This window comes from Callithrix jacchus, chromosome X (genome assembly GCF_049354715.1).
Source record: "Callithrix jacchus isolate 240 chromosome X, calJac240_pri, whole genome shotgun sequence".
Classification (NCBI taxonomy): domain Eukaryota; kingdom Metazoa; phylum Chordata; class Mammalia; order Primates; family Cebidae; genus Callithrix; species Callithrix jacchus.
The window spans coordinates 24,856,933-24,865,627 of NC_133524.1; the positions used below are offsets into that span (position 1 = coordinate 24,856,933).

Here is an 8,695-nt window from a genome sequence, read left to right on the forward strand (position 1 = left end):
TAGCTATTAGGAAGTCTGAGCCAGGAAAATTGCTTGAACCCAGGAGGCAGAGGTTGTAGTAAGCCAAGATCATGCCACTGTACTCTAGCCTGAGTGACAGAGCAAGACTGTGTCTGAAAAAAAATTCCCAGTCTCTGGTAACTCTTTATCAGCAGTGTGAGAACAGACTTATACAAGGCTCTAGGGGGAAATTCACTTCCTTGCCTTTTCTAGCTTCCGGAGGCCATCTGCACACATTAGTTGATGACCCCTTCCTTACATCACTCCACCCTCTTGTTTCTATCCTCACCTCTCCTACGAACTTCTTTGACCTCCTTGCCACCCTCTTTTAAGGACCCTTGTTATTGTGACTACATTTAGGGTCCACCTGGATAACCTAGAATAATTTCATCTCGAGATCCTTAATATAATTACATTTGCCAAGTTCCTTTGTCATTTTAAGGTAACATTCACAGGTTTTGGGGATTAGTACATGGATATCTTTTCAGGGTCATTATTCAGTCTACAACAGGACTGAAAATAGATCAGTGGTTGCCAGGGGTAGAGGAGAGGGAACAGTTGAGTATACACAAGGGTGGTGGTGGATATACGACTCCACAATTTTCAAAACCTATGGAATGGTACAACACCAAGAATGAACATTACTGTATGCAAATTGAAAAAAGAATCACCCTGGTTTTCAGTGATTCCAGGATGCAATGCAGAGGATAACAAAATTAATTGTACCTAGAGGAAATTGTTAAGTTAAATAAACCAGGCACAAAAAGAAAAATACTGCATGATCTCAGTTATATATGGAATCTAAAAAAGCTGAAAAAATTGTCTGGATGCGATGGCTCATGCCTGTAATCCCAGCACTTTGGGAGTCCTAAGTGGGTGGATCACCTGAGGTCGGAAGTTTGAGAACAGCCTGGCCAACTTGGAGAAACCCCGTCTCTACTAAAAATAGAAAATTAGCTGGACATGGTGGCACATGCCAGTAATCCCAGCTACTCTGGAGGCTAAGGGAGGAGGAACCTGGGAGGCGGAGGTTGTGGTGAGCTGAGATTGTGCCATTGAACTCCAGCCTGGGCAACAAGAGCAAAACTCCATTTCAAAAAAAAAAAAGTTGAAAGAAGCAGAGAGTAGAAAGGTGGTTACCGGGGGCTGGGGAAGGGGAGAGGTGCTACTGTTGGGGAGATATTGGTCAAAGGATACAAAATTTCACTTAGACAGGAGAAAGTTCAAGAGAGCTATTGTAAATAATGGTGAATGTAGTTAATAAAAATATATTGCACACTTAAAAATTGCTAAGAGCGTAGATTTTAAGTTCTCACTATGAAATGTAAGTATGTGAGGTAATGCATATGTTAATTAGCCTTCACACACACACTCACACACACACACACACAAAAATTAGCTTTCACACAATGTATACATATTTCAAAACAACATGTTGTACAGGTTAACATCATTTTTGTCAATTAAAAATAATAAAAGAATTTATTTTATGAAAAATATATGAGATTACTGAAGATGGTGGGGAAGAAGTTGCTGATTAAGCAACATTTGCAAAAAAGTGTTTTGATTAGACAGTGTAAGGCTAAAGACAAAAAGGCCGGGCAAGGTGGCTCACGCCTGTAATCCCAGCACTTTGGGAGGCTGAGGCAGGCAGATCACGTGAGGTCAGGAGTTCGAGACAAGCCTGGTAAAACCCCATCTCTGGCCGGGTGCGGTGGCTCACGCCTATAATCCCAGCACTTTGGGAGGCCGAGGCGGGTGGATCATGAGGTCAAGAGATTGAGACCATCCTGGTCAACAAGGTGAAACCCCGTCTCTACAAAAATTAGCGGGGCATGGTGGTGTGCACCTATAGTCCCAGCTACTCGGGAGGCTGAGGCAGGAGAATTGCTTGAACCCAGGAGGCGGAAGTTGAGGTGAGCCGAGATCGTGCCATTGCACTCCAGTCTGGGTAACAACAGCGAAACTCCGTCTCAAAAAAAACCCAAAAAAACCCATCTCTACTAAAAACATAAAAATTAGCTGGGTGAAAGAATAAAATAGAGCAAAAAAAAAAAATTAGCTGGGTGTGGTGGCGGGCACCTCCAATCCTAGCTACTGGGGAGGGTTAAGCAGGAGAATCACTTGCACACGGGAGATGGAGGTTGCAGTGAGCTGAGACCACGCCACTGCACTCCAGCAGCCTGAGTGACATAGTGAAACTGTCTTAAAAAAAAAAAAAAAAGAACTGTACGTAAACACTGAACTTTAGTTGGGAGCATCAAAGAACAAAATCACAACAATATAGTTTTAAGATCTTAGTTCGCTTTTTTGTGTGTGATTCTAGAATTGGGCAACACTTTATTCTGTAAAGTAAATGTTCCAATGGGCTGAGCAGAGGAGGTTGATTTTATAGACAGAAAGGGCTTAAGGAAGCAGAAACAAGGAACAAAAAGTGGACAGGTCATTTCAAAGTTACTTTCCTTGTAAAGTGGGAACAGGGAAACAGAACAATAGACAAATAATTGATAGGTTAACCAGAAGTTACTTCAGATTACTTTTTGTTGTAAGGATCAAAGGCAAAGGGAACTGCATTATCATGCCAACGGAAACTGGCCTGCTTGGGAAATTAGGCTTTGTCTGCCTCCTGATTTCTCAGAAGGCCAGCTAATGACTCAGTTTTAGTCTGATGTAGTTTTTTTTTTTTTTTTTTTTTTTTTTGAGACAGAGTCTCGCTCTGTCACCTGGGCTGGAGTACAATGGCACGATCTCGGCTCACTGCAACCTCTGCCTCCCGGGTTCAAGCAATTCTCCTGCCTCAGCCTCCCTAGTAGGTGGGATTACAGGCACACACCACCACCACACCCAGCTAATTTTTGTAGTTTTCGTAGCAGCAGGGTTTCACCATGTTGGCCAGGCTGGTCTTGAACTTCTGACATCAGGTGATCCACTCATTTTGGCCTCTCAAAGTGCTGGGATTACCGGCATGAGCCACCACACCCAGCCATGATGTAGGTCTTTAGTATGAATGAATCCATTCTGGTTTGCAGTCTGCTCTGTTGCAGCCTAGTGTAGGAACTTAGTCCAAAACAATGGCCCGATATAATTTTTATGTGGGAGATAGATACAGAAATATAGATATGTACGCTTACATAGGTTAGTATACATAGATATATTTCCTAGCTCTGACTGTTGAGATGGGCTAGAAGCAGTGACATCCCAGCAGCAGTGAGCACACTTAGCACCCAGATCTTCGTTTCCAAATGCCAGTCTCCAATAAAGAAAACCAGAGCTCCTTGAAGAAATGGCTGCCTCTAGAGCTAGGGCAGGAAAAATACAAGATGCGCATGGAAAACGTGGTAGGACCAGAAAGAAAAGACAGGAAGAGCCTGCACGTGGCCTCTCCAGACCCCTTGCTGGGAGTCGTCTGCTGTGGTGTATAGCCTTTCGTGCTCTTGCTATAGTGGGTCCTTTTCCTGTAATAAAGTGTAGACTTCTAGGTTTTGTCATTTGGGGTCCTTTGAATTTTCTTTAGCAATTGAACCCTATTTAAGTGCCACTGTTAGTGCAGACATACTGTATATTCAGTTTTTTAAAACATTGCACAGGCACTAGGAAAAATAGGTATACTGTCTGCTATATGTGTTTCTTTCCAGGAAACTATTAAGACTTATTATTAAGTGATTCTGTATCCTTAACATATTCACTTCATCCATTTCAACGCCATTTATTTATTTATAAAGTAACATATTCACTTCATCCATTTCAATGCCATTTATTTATTTATAAAGTGTCAAATTCTATCAGTGTATTTTCATCTTTGAATTTCCTAATTTGCATTTGTTTTATATATGTCCCCTTCTCTTATTTTAATCTTTTTGTTGGATTTTGTGCTTATTTTAAATAACATAAAATTGAAATCTTAATTCAATTTGGGAATCTTAATTTTTAATAGAGAAGTAGAAGTTCATTTATATTTATCATCACTAATATATTTATATTATGCATGTCATATTTTTCTTTTTTCTTTTTTTTAAGTCAGGGTCTTGCTCCATAGCTGGAGTGTAGTGGGGTGATCTCACATCACTGCAATTTCCATTTCCCGGACTCAAGCAATCCTCCCATCTCAGTCTCCTAAGCAGCTGGGACTACAGGCACACTTTACCACACCCAGCTAATTTTTTAAAATTTTTGTAAAGACAAAGTCTCACTATATTGCTCAGGCTTGTCTTGAATTCCTGGGCTCAAGCAATCCTCCTGCCTCGGCCTTTCAAAGTGCTGGGATTATAGGTGTGAGTCACTGCACCTGCCATATTTTCCTATGTTATTTTTATTTTCAATGCTTCCTTGTCATTTTTTCTTTTATGATTTTTCTTTTTTAAAAAAAAAATTTTATTGAGATGGAGTCTTGCTCTGCTGCCCAGGCTGGAGTGCAGTGGCATTATCTCAGTTCACTGCCAACCTCTGTTGCCTAGGTTCAAGCGATTCTCATGCCTCAGCCTCCTGAGCTGGGATTACAGGCATGCGCCACTATGCTTGGGTAATTTTTTTGTATTTTTAGTAGAGATGGGGCCATGTTGGTCAGGCTGGTCTCGAACTCCTGGTCTCAAGTGATAAGCCCACCTCGGCCTCCCAAAGAGCTGGTATTACAGGCGTGAGCCACCACACCTGGCCTTAATGATTTTTCTGTTTTGTTTTTTTTTTCACTTCCTTTTGAGTATTTGCTTTTATCTTCTTCAGTTCCTTGGAAGGTATATACACTCCTTTTGATACTGGTGAATGCAACCTTTCAGTTTTTCAAAAGCACTCTGTGGGTGTGGGGAAAGTAATGTATGAGGGTTTTTTTTTTTTTTATACAGAGTTTCACTCTCATCGCCCAGGCTGGAGTGCAATGGTGCGATCTCAGCTCACCACAGCCTCCCGGGTTCAAGTGATTCTTCTGCCTCAGCCTCCTGAGTAGCTGGGATTACAGGCACTCACCACCATGCCCAGCTAATTTTTGTATTTTTAGTAGAGACAGGGTTTCTCCATGTTGGTCAGGCTGGTCTTGAACTCCCCACGTCAGGTGATCCTCCCATCTTGGCCTCCCAAAGTGCTGGGATTACAGGCGTGAGACACTGCACCCAGCCCGTATAAGGTATTTTAATAGCAAGAAATTTATCAACAATTGCTAGGTTCCTATCAAAAGGACTAAGGAGCCAATTTAAAGAAGTTCCTGCTAGCCAAAATTAAAATAATTTGAACATCAGTAGAAATAACTGCAGTTGACTGAAACACATCAAGTAAGTGTGAACAAATTTATTTTTACCTTTACAAAAACCTGATTGAGGTAGAGGACTTCCAAAATGATGGGATGAGGAGATCAGTAGATACACTCACAAAAGCAACAAACTTTAACTGGTGAAAATTATTGTTTTTTTTCTTTTTGTCTTCATTTTTTTGGAGAAAACAGGATCTCGCTCTGTCAGCCGGGCTGGAATGCAGTGGCATGATCATGGTTCACTGCGGCCTCAACCTCCAAGGCTGGTCTTCAACTCCTCAAGTGGAGAAACTTATTCAAAAAAATCCACTACTAAACTTCGGGAAGAACAATGGGAGTTTGCGGCATTTGAACCACAAAATGCTTCCCATCCTCCTACCTCAAGCTCAGTGCATTGCAAGCTCTACTCTGGGAAGACACAGCCAAGAAGATGGGGCACCCTTTCTTCCCAGATCCCAGAGTAGGGCTATGGTTTTACTCCAGGAAGGGCAGGCCATCAGCATCTTTCATCACCACCAGTTCTGTGTTACAGAAGTTGTATTCCAGGCAACTGCAGGGCAGAGGATTGGCGCTCCCTCCTCCTTCCAGCCTCCACCTTAGAGAAGTTCTACTACATGGAGGCAGGCGGCAGTACTGTGTCTTGACCAACTCCCACTCTAGTTTACTCTCAGGGTAGAGTTTCCACACCAGGAGGAGGGAGATGAGATGACCAGAGGCTACTATCTGTGCCCAGTGCCCATCTTGAAGAGCAACTGTGTCACTCTGGGAAAAGCAGGCCACCATCTTCCTCCTCCTATCCAGCTCAGGAGTAGTGGTATAGAAGTTCTGTCCAGCAGGAGAGGCAAACCAATAGAACAGATTGCTGGCCAGCTGCAGTGGCTAATGCCTATAATTCCAGCACTTTGGGAGGCCTACGTGAGTGGATCACCTGAGGTCAGGAGTTCGAGACCAGCCTGGCCAACATGGGGAAACCTGGTCTCTACTAAAAATACAAAAATTAGCCAAGCATGTTGGTGGGCGCCTGTAATCCCAGCTACTCAGGAAGCTGAGGCAGAATCACTTGAACCAGGGAGGTGGAGGTTGCAGGGAGCCAAGATTGTGCCACTGCACTCCAGCTTGGGTGGCAGAAGGAGACTCTGTCTACAAAAAAACACACACAAAAAAAAACATAGAACAATCACCTAGAAATTAGTAGAGGCTAACAAGTGGGTGTGAAGTAGACCAGCCAAAAGCTTAACAACTTCATTAGGGAAATAAAGAGCCTAGAGTCAGTCATCCCTGGTGGTTATGGAGACTGCGCGTGTGCCCAAAGGCTGTGGCCTCCACATTGCACGGGAACCCAGACTTCACAGAACTAGTCCAATCAAGTCACTAAACAAATAACAAGCAAATACAACAGGCCCTGGAGGTAGGTAGTGGGAAATCAATATCCAGAGTTGCTACCACAGTCTCTAAAATGTTGTTTCCAACAACTAAAAAATTACAAGACATGCAAGAAAAAAGAAAGTGTGACCCATACATAAGGAAAAAGCAGGCAGTAGAAATTGCTTTTGAGGGATCAATGGGTTGGACTTAGCAAAACCTCAAAGCAGCTATTAAAAATATGCTAAAAAAACCAGGGGAAACCATGTTTAAAGGGTCAAAGGAGGCTAGGTGAAGTGGCTAACACCTGTAATCTACAAAAAAAAAAAAAATACAGCAAATTAACAGGGTGTGGTGGCATGTACCTGTAGTCACAGCTAATCAGGAAGCTGACGTGGGAGAATTGCTTGAGCCTAGGAGGTTGAGACTACAGTGAGCTGTGACTATGCCACTGCACTCCAGCCTGGGTGACAGAGTGAGACCCTGTCAAATAAATAAATAATAATAATAATAATGCACTAAAGAAAAAAAGCTTCATTTGGCTGTGGTGGCTCACGCTTGTAATCCCAGCACTTTGGGAGGCCAAGGCGGGCGGATCACCTGAGGTCAGGAGTTCGAGACCAGCGTGGCCAACATGGAGAGACCCCCCCCCATCCCTACTGAAAATACAAAATTAGCTGGGCGTGGTGACACATGCCTATAATCCCAGCTACTGGGAAGGCTGAGGCAGGAGAATCACTTGAACCTGGAAGGCAGAGGTTGCAGTGAGCCGAGATTGCACCACTACATGCCAGCCTGGGTGACAGAGCGAGACTTGGTCTCAAAAAAAAAAGAATAAAAAGAAAAAAGAAAAAAGCCTCAAAATTAATTGGTGCCAGACAGCTCTGGCACAGCTGTCTCTTAAAAAAAAAATAAAAAAAGAATCGGTTGCACGTAAACCCAAAGAATCACTGTTTCTTGAAGTGGTGGTTTAAACAGGTGCAAACAGCAAGCGAATCTCATCACTTTTGGTGGCTGTGGCAGTGCCCCTCAAAGTGAACTTAGAAGCTCTACATCACTGGTAGCCAGTGCTTGCTGGGACCAGAGCCTGTGGCCATCTGGCCAAGTCAGCCCCAAGTCAGGGCCTCCAGGCAATGGCTGTGCCTGACAGGATGTACCCGGTTACTGGACAGGCACTCAATAGGAGGTCTGCCAAATGCCTAGAGCCCAGGAAATTTGGTCACCCTGCCCCTTCCCCCCTTTTTTTTGACCAAGATATGGGCACCCGGCACCACACTAGAGGAGATTACAGCCAGGAAGTACAGTTCCACGACTCCAAGATCAAGTTCCCACTGCTCCACTGTGTCCTGCACCATCAGCACAAGCCATGCTTCACTACCAAGAGGCCCAACACCTTCTTCTAGTTGCAGGGCCCTCACCCCAGTGTGCCCCAGATAAACTCAGGTACACCAAGGAAGAAAAAAAGAAAGAAAGAAAGAGTAAATTTGAAGATCAATAGAGACTATACAATCTTAAGAACAGAGTGAAAAAAAGAATGAAGAAAAATTAACAGCTTCACAGAAATGTGGGACACCACTAACCACACCCCAATATACATGTAATAGGAATACTATAAGAAAAGGAAAAAGAAGAGAAAATATTTGAAGAAAGAATGATTGAAAAACACAAAACATTGCTGAAGTAAATTAAAGAAGGCTTAAATAAAAGGAGACATTCCATATTCTGAGATCAGAGAAGTTTACAGCATGAGCTCAGAAGATCAGACTGGCTAGGCTTAATCCTGACTCTTAGGTAAGTTACCTAACTTCTTTGGGTTTTGATTTTCTCATTTGCAAAATGAAGATACGAAGTTCTGTCTTATAAAGTTGTTCACAGAGTAAATGGCTCAATATACCTATAAAGCACTTAGAACAGTGCCTGTCACATGGTGCGTGTTTAATGCTTTTTAGCTCTCCTGAAATTGTGAAAGACAATTTGGCAGAACATAGGAATCTTCAGTTACAATGTTTTTCTCCAGAAAGCCTAGCTGTTGCTCCATTTTCCTCTGAAAGAGAATGTTGCAGAGAATTCTGAAACCAAACAGGCTTTTGTTTC

General features: G+C 42.9%; 1 non-coding gene across 1 annotated transcript; it reads left to right on the top strand.

The window, feature by feature from the left end:
- Positions 1-7,527: 7,527 nt before the first annotated feature.
- LOC118150808 (small nucleolar RNA SNORA68) lies at positions 7,528-7,658 on the top strand. The gene has a single exon (XR_004738942.1). It is a non-coding gene; the product is annotated as a small nucleolar RNA SNORA68 (small nucleolar RNA).
- Positions 7,659-8,695: the final 1,037 nt, after the last annotated feature.